The following is a 16,143-nucleotide window of genomic DNA, read 5'->3' as shown; positions in this document are numbered from 1 at the left end:
CTTCCTGTTATATGTTCAATGTTCGGACGATGTTGCATACAAGCGATGGGTACATTAGGACATAAAGTATACGCCCCAGAGAATATCTCCAACGAATATGTGCTGAAAGAAATCTTAGTATCTGATCTTATGGCAATTGATATCTCCGATAGTAATTCAGGATGTATGGACATTGAGATGTGGAGTTACTCGTAAAGTGACTAGACGTGGTTTAGCGCTTGGCTTAGGCCAAAAGAAGGGTTTGTTAAACGGGATATCATATTGTACCTCCTTTATTGTATATATTGGCATAAGCCCAGTCGCTCTGCGAAGAAATCCGCTTTGCAAGATTCTGACCTTAGATCAATTTAGCTGCCATTTTAGGTTCATCCGCCATTTTGATTCTCACTCCAAAGTCACCCTGTGTTCTAAAATGGTGGACAGTGTTCTTCTGTTTGTAACTTGGACGTCTTGACCTCTACATGAAGTTAATGTCTAAAATGCCTGCAGGCCAAATGTTAGGGTCATGTAAGGAGACCTTGTCCTTCGTTGACCTGTAGATCAAGGATTACCTGTGCCCTGTGCCAACGAAACTGATCCACAAGCATATATTAAATACAATGTTGTTTAAATACCGAATGTGAACACTTGTAGAACTGCATTGTATGAAATATGTACAAATGCTTAATGTTAAATACAGAGGTACACTGTTGCCATTGTGACTTATTGGTGTATAAACTAGGAATAATCCATATGCATAGGTTTATAAATTAGAAGTGAACGCGGCACGAACCCCTAGCCCTAGGAATGATTAACCTGTAGATGGGCTGGACATCATGTTAGAGAATTGTATAAAAAGAGTGAATGTTCTGATGTACAGCCCCACTCACTTCTCACACCGAAACGGCTGGTATTCGCTGTGATGTACTGAGGGCCAGATAGCTATCTGATACTTTGTTCCTTTGAAAACTGTTCAGTTGTATAATAAAGATATGTTTATCTTCGTAAGCCCGTGTTTGGTGTATTTCCTTTTGTGGTTCTCAGCCTCGATATTCTCTTTTTGCTTTTACATCGCCTCATAAGAATTGTTCAAGGAATTGCGTGATTGAAAAAGTTGGCAAGAGTAAACCCGACCTACGGATGCCGATACACATGGGGTGAAGCCAAAAGTCCTAATAAATAGTGTGTTGATAAGAGTGAACCCAGCAGAGGGATGGCCACAGTGAACTGTTTAAAAGACATTAGATTCATGAATGGAACAGATGAGATTGTTGAAAGCAGTAGTAAACCTGACTTTGGGAGGCTAACATTCGAGAATGATCTCACTCCAGAAGAGGGGAATCCAAGGGTGAAAAGTAATCACCCAACGTGCAAGCATTAAGATTTGTGAATGCCAAATGTGATATTGATTTGATTTGAAAAGCCATAGTGTACCCAACAGAGGTAAGACACTATCCGAGAAGAGTCTGAGCCCGGCAAAGGGGGATCCAGGGGTGAGAAGCAATCACCCTAATGACACATGAAGGTCACGGATAAAAGTGTGTGAATACAAGCCATAATGAACCCGTCTGAGGGAGGCTGATATTCAATAGGGGTCTGAGCCTGGAAGAGGGAGACCCAAGGGTGAAGAATCATTACCCCAAAGGCAATCCAAAAGGAACTTTTGTTTGTTATTTTGAACATATCAGGCCCTGATATCGCTGAGAACATTCTGTGGATCTGAGCCGGAAGAGGGGGATCCAAGGGTGAAAGGTCATCACCCAATGTATCTATGAAAAAAACGTTTTGTTTATTATTTTGGAAGACATCAGGTCCTCGGAGGAAAGAGACTTTTTGTAGAAAAGAGACCTAATCACCAAAGGTCCTGGTAGCTGAAAGCAGAACTGTTGTCTCATGCTGTGAAAGCTTGAGCTTGTGCTGTGCTCCAGAAACCCTCCTTGTCCCATGCTCAAAACGTGGGGAAGGGAGACCCCGGCTACCACATCCTGACTTATTATTTGTGACCACTTCTTTCTTGTGAACATTATCCCACACTCTTTTTGTATTTAGTGTAAGGATTGGCAATATGTTTTACTTTTACAGGGCCTTTTATTTGACCAGACGCCACTAGGACTGCCGTATTATTATTTGATGGTTGAAGCTTGCTCCCATTTTAGATTTAGGTTTAGATTAGGTGTTTTCCCAACCTACCTATACAGATTAATAAACACCCTTGAACTGTGATCACTGGTGTCTGTCTCTCCTGTTGCCACCATGAGTTCCTTAGTGGAGGCTTTCGAGTATTGGCCTTTTATTTTGTCATGTCCTCACAGCCTGGCATGGATAAGGGGGAGGTGGCCATAAATTTGCCTTGAGATATACCAGGGCTAAATGATGAGCAATCCAGTGAAATGAACAGCTTAGTTCTGCTCACTGGCAGCAAGCGAGGGATGCTAATGTTGCTTATCTCCTCCAGTGTAGACATTTTTATGACTTTGGTTTGTGGGTGGACCTGTCAGACAAAGTTGTGATGTTAGTGCGCCTTGTTATGGTGGACAATTCATGCCAAGCTGATGTACTTCTGGATATGGAGGCTCTTAATAATATCTCTTAAAGCCCAGTGCAGCCTCTTGAAATCCCAGTGGTTAGTAAAATGTATGTGACTGAACTGTCAGAGCAAAGTATAAAGTCGAGGAGTGAGCTAGTCAGACGGAATTGAATTCTGCTAATATGCTGGAGTTGTTAAAATCCAAACATTTGATCCAATCACACCCTGACATTATGGTTTCACCTTTATCTTGAGCAACCATGTGGTAGGCTCATGTAGTGTCTCCAGTATCTGGCCCTGAACTGGGACAAAGTATTTCCCAGGCTGACTTACGGATTTTTGGAAAATCTTTAATCTATTCAATTTAAGGTCTCACGTCTGAGTAAATCTCACCTGCCATATATTCCAGACAAGACTCTGAGAGAATTGGTATTTTACCAAAGAAACCTTATTATCACCAATGTCACCCCTCATCAGGGTCAGATCCCAGGGATGCCTCATAAATAAGGCTGGCCTGGTTGCAACAAAGAACTGGACAGTGGATTGTTAGAAGCTGAGACCTAAAGGTGTTGTGTTGTGGATGATGAAAATCGATGTATGGTGTGCTCAAGCAAATAGGGATTGTATAATTACTGGTTGTGGTTGTATCAACCTTCCCAGCTTTTAAGTTATTTTAATTTTGTATGAACACGTCATCTAAACTAAAACTCATTGTAGATCGTGGATAGAACTTACCCCTCTCCTGAATTGGGTTTTCACTCTTAGCCTATTTATTTTTGCTGTACAATGTTTTATTATCTTATTGTTTGTTTGTCCTGTTTTCTATGCATGCTATGGCCCATGGGCATGTTGTGGTTTATAAGAAATACATTAATTAATTCATTAATTCCCCCCTTCCCTCCTATTTGACATGCACAAGAGGTGATGAGTGCCAAAACGAGGATTGGGTGAGTTCTCTTAAAAATATTACACAACCACACAGGCACCCAGGAAAAAAGGTTATTGAGACAGTTGTCAGGTGTTGCTGGACTTGTTTCTGTTGTCATATTCTCATGGAGTGTTTGCAGTTATTCAATAGCTTCCGCAAAGTTCCATTGGATGCATCATTTGCTGGTGCAAAGGTACAGCAGCTGCTACCTATCCTCTTGCAAACCCAACCCTCCATTTCCATTAAAAGACTGAGAATATATTAGTTCTGAAGCGCATCTAGCCTTAGAGCCCTTAGCTCCTCCCTCACCGCATTCCGTTGTTTCTCCATCAAATTCCCCAACTTTAATACTTCATCGCAGGTAATGTGAATCCACTTGGAGTTCGCTGCTGCTTGGACCCCTGGAAGTGAGAGCGACAAGAAAAATGTAGATGCGTTGTTGAACAGGCAAAGCTCTGTTGGAATGGCAGCCAGTCTATCAGATGATTTTTGGGATCAGTACTCTGCGAATTCTATGCAAGTTCAAGGATTGGGACAATTGTGTGTGCACCCGCCCGTTTAATGCTTTATTAGTATGTAAGTCTTTATTCAATGGTGCAGGATGCTCAACGAAAGAAATTAATTCTGAGAGGGGTATCATGAGGGCAGGCCTGTGCAGTGTTGCTAGGGAGCAAGTGCCTTCTTAGTCCAGAGGAAGATGGGCGTATGCCTGGGTCCCACACTTCCACCAACAGTCTGTTAATGCTGCAGCCCCACTCCTCAACAATGGCAAAAACAACACCCTTTTGGCACCCTTTTTTGGTCCCCAATCAGACTGATCCATTACATCTGAACAATTCAAAATATTGTGAGAGATTCCTTATGCGTAAAGGTTGTTTATTCCCATTTATCCATGATAGAGCCGATATATGCTCTTTCCAAATTATCCGACAAACATGGTTCATGTTTTTCAGCACATTTTCTTCAAACCCTACTAGTCCTTCCACCCTACATTGTAAGATTCCCTTCTACCACCTTTCATTGTGAAAATTAAATCCCTCAATGCACATTAATGATCTGGTAAGGCACTTTGCTACTAGTCTAGTGTGGGTTGTTAACAGTGGCTCCCCCCCTTCTGACCCCTTTTGTAATATATTCCAATATTATGTGTTTAGTGTCCTCTACATTCGCCATCTTTGCAAGTTCCATATAATTGTCAGAATACACTTCCTCCCCCTCATCTATCAAGTGGACAGTGACTGCATGTCACTGGAACAGACCATTGTTTTGCACAACGCCAGATGCATCAAACAGCCCCCTTCAGGAACTCACACTACCGGAGGGAGAAAGAGCTTGGTTGCCCCTTTAACATGTGGAATGAGATAACACATGTATCATGTGTCATTGGCTCTCTTCCTCACCACCATTTTCATATGATCATATCATACATTGCCATACTCAGTGACATGTCTGCCCCGAATGCCGTTTTCAAACAATTCAGAATTAAACACTTCTCTTTTCTGTCATACTTCTTCATCATTACTCCTACTAGGGACACACTGTCCCCTCTCAACTGTAAACCAAATAAACATAAAAACAAAAAACAAAAATACTACAATACAAAAACATAGCTTATACACCCCATTCTCTCTTCCTGCTATTTCAACTTGCTGCAGGTCTTTTGGGCTGCCCAATGGTCTTCTGTAAAGACAAAATGAAGATAAAAATGTCAGAGTGAATTGGGTTATAGTTCCCATCAGTTTACCTCCCTATGTTCTCCTGCATGGAGAGTGCCAACCTTGTCCCGCCGGATGTCTCTAAGATGAATCCATGATGCCTCTCGGCCACCTTCACTGGTGTTCTGATACAGTATGTCACCGCATAGGGCCCAGTAAATCATGGCTCCTTCCAAGACCTCGTAAGGTTCATGATCAAGATGTTGCCACCAGAATAGCGAGGAAGCTGTGCTGCAAATGTCTTAGTCCCTTGCAGTGTTGTGTTGTATGTACCTGATAAGGGGTCAGCAGGCCTGCCTTGACGTGGCTGAATCTGGTGTGAAATATAGTTCTGAGATTTCATGAGCTCATTAAGATACATCTTAAATTCTTCTCCCAGGCACTGCACAGTGCTATTAGCATCCAGAATTGTACATGCAGGAGTAAGAGGTGCATGCATTCTCCTGCAAGTGACAATTTTCTATGGAGTCAAATGATGATCCTCACCAGGGGAATTGCGTAGTGCAAACGAAGTGAGAGGTAGACAGTAGAGCCAGTTCTTGTCAAGTGTGTCTGACAACTTGGCAATGAGCTCTTTAGGCAGGCCATTAAATACTCTATGAGTCTGTTGGCTTGGGAATTGTGCGCACAGCACTGTTTATGCTTGATGTCTAGTAAGGATGTTATCTCCTTAAAAAGATCTTTGGCAATGCGCTGTCTGATTGCAGACCTCAACACTTTGCATACTCCCCACCTGGGGAATACCTTTTGTACTAAAAATGTGACTACCGATTTGGCATCATTATGGGCACATGGCCCATGCTCAAGCCAAAGTGAAAAAGACCATGCAACTACAATCAAGCACCTAAAAGACCTACACATGTCCTGCATATCAACATAGTCAAGATGCAGGTGCTGAAAAGGCCCCTTTGGGCATTTACAATGTTGCTTTCACAGTTTTAATTGTGTGACCAGCTGCAAACCTCTGGTATGTCATACAGTTGTTTACAAATTCAGTTACCAGTTCCTGTAGATTTACCACAAACCATTGTTTGTTAATATCAGCAGCAACATGCTCTTTTGAGACATGTTATGTGAAATGCAACCGATCTAGTGCCGTTTTGAGTAGCCCCTGGGACACTACTGGTCTGCTTGTACTGTCGTATCTGCACACTAAATCTGTAGCTCTATCACTTTGGCAATAGGTAATGCAATTAATGGATCCACAAGTGTGGAACGCTGCCCCTGAAAATACGCCAATAAGGTTGTCAGATCCTTTTTAAAGGGTGTGTGCAGTGGCAAATATGCTTCTTCTTTTGCTGCGGATTTGTCCCTATCGTTACCTTGTGAAATTAAATCTGTTCAGTTTGTAGGGGCAGTGCATTTTACTACTGTCAATGCTGCTGAGATGTGTAGTATGTCCATTAACTGGGACAGTAACTATGCATGTTGCATGGGGAGTCATCGCTCCTCTGGAACCCCCTCCTTTTCCATCGGGCCAATTTTGAGTGCACCGTGGATGTGAAATATGCGTAACCTGAGAATATGGTCACAGTGTGGTCTTCTAACATGTCTATTGGCATTATCAGAGCTGTCAACTGTGCTGAACAGTGCAGTGGCAACCTTACCTTAACCCACACCATAAACTCTCCCCCCTGATGACAAACCTCTCTCATACCTGTATGTCGACAACCCATAGTCGAATCTATCAATGATGAACCATTAACAAAGAACAGTTTTCCTCATTCTATGGGCTCGTCCTGTACTCTCGTGTCATCCTCACAGGTGTCCATGTATAAGGCACAATTGTGCACGTATTCCCCTACCTCTGACAGCTGTGCTATGAATGTTGCTGTGTTGACAACCTGACACCTCACTATTTTAACTGATGGATTAAATAATATAACAAATAACAAGGGGGGGTCCTGGGAGTCCATCTGCCATACATTAGTCCTGTTTACGAGAGCCTGACCGAGAGTCTTAAGCTCACTTTCTTTCCCAGACGATAAATTTCCAAAAGATATCGGTCTTTGTCCTGTCCTGGGGCCGTCCAGCACCGAAATGCTAGGCAATTCTCCTCTGAACAAAAGTACCAACAGCAAACCCAGACACGTGTTTCTGTCTGGTTGCACCTTATCAGTAGGGTGGCGCTGTGCTTCTCTAAGAATAGTGAGCAAGGGGTCCAAGTCTGGATTCCCCTAGTAACTTAGGGTAAGATCCAAAGTTACTTAAAATATGCAAATAATAAGGGGGTCCTGGGAGTCCCTCTGCCAGACATTAGTCCTGGTTATGAGAGCCTTACCTAGAGTCTTTAGCTCACTATCTTTCACAGAGGAGCAATATCCAAAACATATCAGTCTTTGTCCTGCCCCGGGGCAGTCCAGCACCTATATGCTAGGCAATTCTACTCTGAACAAGAGCACCAACAGCAAACCCAGACATGTGTTTCTGTCTGTTTGCACCTTATCAGTAGGGTGGAGCTGTGCCTCTCTAAGAATAGTGGGGAGAGCAATACAATAGATGGGTACCCCCTACATCGCTGGCAAGAGGGGAAACAACCAGAAACAAGGCACAGAAATCAAGCCAGCGGATATAAACAAGTCCACTATAAACAACACAATCCCACCAGTATTCGGGCGGTCCCTCAATCAACCCCTCAGATCACTACACGTAATACATAGACAAGTTTTTTTTGAAAAATGGATTTATTTTTCTTTATTTAATTAGAAACATTAAAATGATTATTAAATAGATCAGAGCTCATATAAGAGTAAGTATAAATATAGGACATACAGTTATACAACATAAATAAAGTGCAAAATGTGAAGAAAAATGCTAATATCACAATAGAGCTGCTGGGAACTTGCTGCCCAATTACAAGCTGGGTAATAATCAGCATGTCCAAAATAAGTCCAAGTCAATGTCGAAGGATAAAATCCACTCGAGAGAAGGGAATCCCTCGGGTGGAAAAAATCCTAGTCAACCGAATATAGTCAGGATGGTTTTGAAATGAATTCGAAGATGGATTAAATCCTGATAGTGGCAGCAAAAAAAGTCGTTAGTTCCGAATCTAGCAGTTTGAACATTGCAATAGACAAGAAACTGAAAGGTCTTCACAAAAATGATATTCATAAACCCATACTCTAAAAAGTCTAACATGGGATGCTATACGTCAACTACTAAGGTGACATGCGAAATAAACCACAAATACGTAAAACAGTATCGTGAGCATGGCGCCTTAAACCAGGTAGTTTCGATGGAAAACACATCTAGCTGGATTACAGATGATGTCCATCTTCGTCAGGACGTAGCATTCCCGTATAAACATTCATGAAGATTCATCTGTGTCTTGAAATTACCATGATCTCAGACCCTTTGGGGGTGGGCCCAGAAGCCTGACAAAAAAGTCCAGGAAATAGCGATCCGGCCACACCAAAACAAATCACAATTGAATTAGATTTAGGTGATACATTTTGAAGGTCCTCAATTGCTAGCCAAATGCTCAGGCAAAGAAAAGGGTTAAGGTAGCAGCTATGGTCATTAATCTTTTCCTTCTTCACCTGCTTAGATGTTTGAAAGGCTTACTTTCCCCTCGTTTTTGGGGAGCGGTTTACAGAACAATGTTGTCCTCGGCATGGTCGCCTTGTCTCTAAGAATAGTGAGCAAGGGGTCCACGTCTGGATTCCCCGAGTAATTTACAGTGAGACCCAAAGTTGCTTAAAATATGCAAATAAAAAAGGGGGTCCTGAGAGTCCCTCTGCCAGACTAGTCCTGGTTACGAGAGCCTAACCCAGAGTCTTTAGCTCACTTTCACAGAGGAGAAATATCCAAAACATATCAGTCTTTGTCCTGTCCAGCACCAAAATGCTAGGAAGTTCTTCTCTGAACAAGAGTACCAACAGCAAGCCCAAACATGTGTTTTGGTCTGGTTGGACCTCATCAGTAGGGTGGAGCTGTGCCTCTCTAAGAACAGTGAGCAAGGGGTCCAAGTCTGGATTCCCCTAGTAATTTACAGTGAGACCCAAAGTTACTTAAAATATGCAAATAACAGGGGGGGGGGGTTACTGGGAGTCCCTCTGCCAGACATTAGTGCTGGTTACGAGAGCCTTACCCAGAGTCTTTAGCTTTAGCTCACTTTCTTTCACAGTGGAGCAATATCCAAAACATATCAGTCTTTGCCCTGCCCAGGGGCAGTCCAGCACCAAAATGCTAGGCAATTCTCCTCTGAAGAAGAGTACCAACAGCAACCCCAGACACGTGTTTTGGTCCAGTTGGACTAATATGTAGTGGACATTTCTCTTCTGTGAAAAGATGGTGAGCTAAAGACTCTGGTTGAGACTCTAACCCAAGAAATAGGCCAATAGTAGAGAAACTCCCGGGAACCCCCCTTGTTTTTGCATATTAAGTAGCTTTGGGTTTTCACCCTAAATTACCAGGGTAATCCAGACGTGGAACCCTTGCTCACTGTTCTTAGAGAAACACAGCTTCACCTCACTGACGAGGCCCAACCAGGCTGAAACACATGTCTGGGGCTGCTGTTGGTACTCTTGTTCAGAAGAGAATTGCCAGGCAATTCAGTGCTGGACTGCCCTTGGGCAGGACAAAGACTGATATTTAGTGGAAATGTCCCTTCTGTGAAAGGATGGTGAGCTAAAGACTCTGGTTGAGACTCTAACCGGGATACAGGCCGGTAGTAGAGAAATGCCCAGATGCCCTCTTTTAAAAAAAAAATATATAACCTCAAACCTTGATGCTCTCATAGTTGTCAGCATGGATTTTTATAGTATCACAAAAAGTGAATGCTCCACATAGAGCGTGACTGTACATCCCATAGTTATTTTTCCTGATTTCTCTATGGCAAATACAGCTGTGGCGAGTGCCTGTTCACATGGGAAGTGGCCTTGAATTACAGGGTCGAGAAGACAGCTGTACTATGCCAGGGGCTTGTGTCCTTGTGGATTCTTTTGAGTGTGGACAGTCGTCATCACTCTGCCATAAGGGTGTGAGAACAAATAGAATGGTTTCTTGTAATCTGGGGTTGTTGAAACTGGTGTGTGAGCTAACGCTTCCTTGAGTTCCACAAATGAGTCAACCATTTCAGATGTCCACACTCTCAAGCCTTTTCTTTTCTGGGCCTCTCTTAACCCCTGAAGGAGGGGCTTTATAAATGTAGACCAGTCAAAGACCCAGGCTCTGCAATAATTGCACAGCCCTATGAACTGCTGCATCTACTTGACCGTGAATGGCTGATGTGTGCCATGTATGGCTTCTGCCCTCTCTGGTGTGATCCTGTTGCCATCTACTGATATTGTCTGGCCTAGGTACACTACTTCTTTTTGGCAGTACTGCAATTTCTCCTTATCCTCCTAGTATCCTCTCTCTGCCAAAAATGTCAGCAGTGTCACTGAGCCCTTCCTGCACCTGCCCTTGATTGTGCTGCACACCAGTAGGTCATCCAAATACTGGATAACTGTACTGAGCATTTGCAAATTATTTAAGTCCATCTGGTTCACCCTGTTGACAACACTAGCTGACTTGCAATACCCTTGTGGTACACAAGTGTGCTGGAACCTGGTCCTGTAATACATGAACATAGTGAGATACTGTGAATCTGGGTGCAATGAGATGGAAAAGAACCCATTCTTCAGATCAATAACTGTGAAGCATGTTGCTTTTGTGGGGATGTTACAAAATATGGTGGCTGAGTTTGGTACCAGTGGAAACTGTGCTTCCACTACATTGTCAAAGGGGCAGAGATCGTGAATGAATCCCGAACCCCCTCCCTTTGCTTTTTTCACAGGGTAAATGGCTGTGTTGCAAGGAGATTCTGGCAGTTTTATTATGCCCTGTTGCCATAATGTGTGGAGTGTGTCATATATGCCCTTGTCTGCTTCTCATGATAGTGGATATTGGGGAAACAGTGCCCCTTCCTTCAGTTCTATGTGGACCACCCCTGCTCCCTTCAAAAACCCTACATCATGGGGCCATTGGTCCATAGTGCCTCTGGCACTTTTTTCAAATCATCCCGCAAGTGTGCTGATAATGTGCCCACTATATGCATCCTCGGGGGGATCTGGCTCTCTTCCATATTTACCTAATGTGGGATGCATATTTGAAGTACCATCTCATCATCCTCTTCATCCTCTGAGAATAGTTGTTTGTCTGTCAAATCGGTTAGTCTTAATGTTGCATCAATGCATAGGCCATGCACCACTCAGTACCCTCTTTGTCTATTCCATAGAAAATTGCCATGTCCTTCCTTATGAGTGCTGCTTCTAAATATATTGTGAGTGTGGTCCCTAGTGTTATTTATTGTGCACTGCTGGTCTGAACAAAAACTCACTAGTCAATCGAAATACGCATTCTGGGTACCCACCTGAGAAATAGTTGTACCCCATAAAGGAATAACTCGGGTTGATGCAGTGAGCCTCGCAGGGTGCTGTGTGCACAAAGTGCTTGTATGACCCACTCATAGAAAATGCTCGGCATTGAGCATAGAATACTAATCTCTGGAAATTAAATTGTCATGTTCAATTTGCTCATTATGTCTCTCCTTAATATGTTGATGCATGTGGCTTTTGAATACAACTGGGGCACTACTATGTGCTGTGTGCCTATTGTGAGTGGCAAGTCTTCTGTGATAGGAACCATGTATATATCCTGTGGGGACTGTGTCTGGTTTAATTGTGCGTGCCGAGTTGGCCTGCATGTCTGATGTGTCTGGGTACATAGTGCTCAATACTTTCCACATGTGTGCATGGCAGTCATTGAAGAGCATACCTTTTTGAATTTTACTACTCAGTTTCACTCCATCATATCCTGCCTGCTCCCATATTTTATCCCCCCACTCACCCAATGAAGCAGCACATAGGTTCGTCATATCGCAGATCACAAGGGTTATCCCTGCTGTTTCTTTCTCAAGGGTAAATATCAATTTGCCTTCCCTGCCGCAAGGGATGGCAAGGTGTACATCAAGTTGACTCTATCCATGCTCTGCCATGGTATATACTGCACTCCTCCCCTGCCCTCCTCTAATAGGGGAAGCTGGGTGCACAGCACTGGGGCGGCCCTGCCCTTTGCAGCGCTAGCTCCTGCCATCCTTCTTGTTCTATTTCTGAGGATCTGGGACTAGACCCTGCTTCCCTCCCAGTCTCTCTCCCTTTCTTTCTCCTTTTCTCTTTCTCACCTCCTCCTTCTTTCCTCCTCCCTTTCCTTCTCTCTGCCATCATCCAATTCCCTTTTATCCCACATCTTCCCTTTCTCACCCCCTGCTCCTCTGACTTCGTCAGTATCATGGTGCTCCATTTCAGACCCTACATAGACCCCCCATCCTCCACTTCTGGGTTATTGTTATCTAATTTAAACACTATTTTCTCATGCGTCCAGACACCTGGCGTTCCCTCCATCCCTCTCTCCTCCTCCTTTTATTTGGACATCCTTCTCTATCTCATCCTCTGCGGCCTCAAACATGGTCCTAAATGCTGCTGCACACTTTTTTCTATGTGAGCTAAGTACTTCTTGTTACTTGCTGCTGTTCTCTCCATAGTAGTTGTTCTAGTCACTGACCTTTCCTTCCATATTCATGTCTTACCTGTACTTGGGGGCACATCTCAATGGTTTGTGTACTCAGCTGCAGGCTTCAGCGTAGGGTGTAGACTATAGGGAGGGGTCGGAGTGGTGGGAAGTACTGCCATGTCACTATCTTTTGCCACCTCTTTGGTGGGTTTCCCTTTTTCCATTTCATACAGCTCACATAGGTCTAAAATGTTTTGTCTACTCTTCAGTTTAGTACCTTTATATGTCACCAATAAATATGTGGACATATTTTCTGTAGTGTCGCTGTTGAATGTTCCGTTCACCTTTCCATTCTGGGAAACATTGCCCTGGTGTGTCCTGCACCCACTGGAAATTATACTTTTCTATGTTATCTCGATATTGGGGCAATTAAGTGAAAAGATGCTCATGGGGCATTTCCAGAATCCCAATCAACCCCAGTTCCCCCCTTGTGTCCACTCCAACTTACTTACCACAGTCGTGAGTGCCTCCCTCCTGCCCTTGTGCAATTTAGCTTCCCTCCCAATTTGCCACAAAAAAGGCCATTCACAAATGCTTCACTTGTACAAGTCTCCAAATTGCTAACAAAAATGACCATTAATACTCAATCAATGCCCCTCTCATTCCAAACACACCCACACTACGCTTCGCACTTACCTCATACCCACTCCATCTCTCCTCACATCCAACATAAATCACAAATAAAAACCTCACTGGCCCTCTCCACAGGCCCACTTAATTCCTAACAACCTAATCTATGTTACTATACACTACCTGACCTCTCCTGCTCGGGCCACTAAACTACTGATACAATCACTAAGCACTGCTATTTACAACAACAATCTTGCACTGGCCCGTCCACCTTGATCAACACGATGTACCACAATATGTTTAATCTACTGCACGCGGTTCTCACCAATTACCAGCGCTTACCTGAATAATCTATTATCTCCATAATAAAAGGAAAAAATGACACAACTATACAGTCGCCTGCACTACACACGACTCCATCTAATGGAAGTCTGCCACCTTCTATGCAATCATCTATTCTACTATAGAGTGCCTGCCACACACTGTGGCTGAACTGTTTATACACAAATTACAGAATTACCATACACCATTTTTGTTATATTTATATTTATAGTTCTATTTTTGGGGGAGGTCACAATGGCTGATTGGCGGAAGTACAACAGAGATATTTATCTTAGATGACAACTATTGGATAAAACTTTTCTTGGTCCAAAATCACATTGACACCCCTTGTGACATCAAAAGCCTTCCCACACCACCCTGCGATTACATTATTGTGCTGATCAGTAAAACAAATTACCAGCATTTGCTTGCCACTGTTCAAATACAAGTGTATACCCTGCAGTGTGCTGAATGGACTTTGCATCTTCAGATGGCACGGTGCGACACCTTCTCAAGGAGTATGGCCACTGATGTGTCTCCTGGACATCAACAAGGACATCTTTCAATGTTGCACCCTAGGAACACCAAAACCTCTCTCTGCTAATTGGCTCTCAGTCTCATGTCCCTCAGCCCCTGTTCATTGCTCTGGCCCCAAAAGCTCCCTTCTCACACCTCGCTGAAGGCATGCTCCCTCACTGTAAATATATTTTAATTAACTATATGTGATTCCTTTTTTCCTGCCAATTCGCCTTGGACACCCAGGTGCCTAGCTCTGTGGCCTCGAAAGTATCTCATGAAGAGATTCTACTAGGACTGCATTCTCTGGGAAACTTCAGTCTTGCTGCATTACTGTGCACTATTTCGGCTAAATATTCAAAAAATGAATATTGCTGTTACACAAGCCTGCAGTCCTTTATTATGAGCTGTCTATAAAAATGCTTTCCTTGCATGGGCCTCTTAAACTTGGCTCCTCTAATGTTCACATATTGCTCAAAAGCCCTCTACCCGTGTACCCTATAAGACCCTTGCAACCGCACCCTGTGCACACACTGTGCCAACTACCCCATCACTAAAACAAATTACACACTCTCCATTGCGTTCCCACGTGGGACTTCTCACGCTGTGCTTGTGTGTCTAACTGTGCCACATTCAATGACGTCCCCACTCCCGATTTCACCCACAACATCACTTTCATGTCACCACGTTACTTGCGTAACTAGTACGTGTGCCCCCCCTTGACAGCGCTGAACCTTTACAACAGAACTTTGGTAATTAATGAATTCATCTTTTGTAACACGCTTAATACCAGAGACCAGTCTCTAGTGCAGGGCAGGGATTCCAATCTGCGTTTTTCTGCATTGTCTTGCTTCCAAGACAAATGCGTTGCCCTTGAGCCATCCTCCCAGCCCCAATAATACAAAAGTATCACCTAAGGAATACAAGTCATCAATAAATCTCGCAGTTTCAATGCCCTACGAAGATATTTTAAAAGTGTCCATGCAATTAATGGTAAATCAGCTAATAAAAGAACACTCATAACTGGTCTACGTTGTCTAAGGTTTAATACACGTAGTAGTGGTAATAAAACCGATGTCCGTATTTTAAAGCAGATTAAGATTAAATGCATCAGATATTTAAAAGGGCAACACATAAAAAGCAATTTACAACATTCATGTTGTACGTGCGACTTCTTTGCCGGTTGCCAGTAATCACCCGGAGAGTTATTAAGTTAAATGTGTCCCTTGAAATAAGAACCCCTTCATATTTAAACTCAGACCGTATCAAATAATCATCGATTTTATTAGAGTTATATCTGTCGATTAGTTAGTTTAGCCAAATCTCTCAGCTCACGTCCAATCGAGAAAACAGATCACAAGTTCCCCAAAATGTCCGCATACTCTGAATTGGATATCAATTTAGGGTCGTTAAAATACCCAGCTGTGTTTATCAAGGCCAGGTGTTTCTTTATTAAAGACAGCCAAGAATCGACATACAAATTGGATAGCGTGCTTTACTATCGCTTGAGGAAGGTTTGGTTTTTCGTTAGCCCATATTTTCTGCCAAAGCTTATCTGGTTGACAACACAAATAATCTTCAAGATGTGTCTTTCCGACTTCGTGCCAGGCCCGGCTCCAGCAGGGGGGCCAGGGGGGCCAGGCCCCCCCAGAGCCAGCCTCTGGCCCCCCCTAGAAAGGAGGCCATGTCAGTGATGTTTATGACCACCAGGTAGCCGAGGGAGTGGGGGGGGTGGATGTCACTCTTAACCACGGGTGCACAACATGGGGCCCAAGTACGGCCCAGCATGTTGATTTTCCCGCAAGCAGCTACGGCCGTCCTCTATTAGGAAAGTCTTTTTTTGACTTGCCAAAGGGAAATGCTGACCCTCTATTGGTGGACTGCATTTACAACGTGCCTGTTACGAGTCACGTAGTGCATGGGCTATACCAACAGAGGGCCCGCACTGTGGCTGGCATGGCATGGAATGTTGCCGGAAGGCATTTCAGCCTTGCCACGCCAGCTGCAGCGCAAGCACATCCACAGTGCTGGTA

This window comes from Ambystoma mexicanum, chromosome 5q (genome assembly GCF_040938575.1).
Source record: "Ambystoma mexicanum isolate Mex_15411 chromosome 5q, UKY_AmexF1_1, whole genome shotgun sequence".
Classification (NCBI taxonomy): domain Eukaryota; kingdom Metazoa; phylum Chordata; class Amphibia; order Caudata; family Ambystomatidae; genus Ambystoma; species Ambystoma mexicanum.
Note: the sequence above shows the minus strand (reverse complement) of the source record.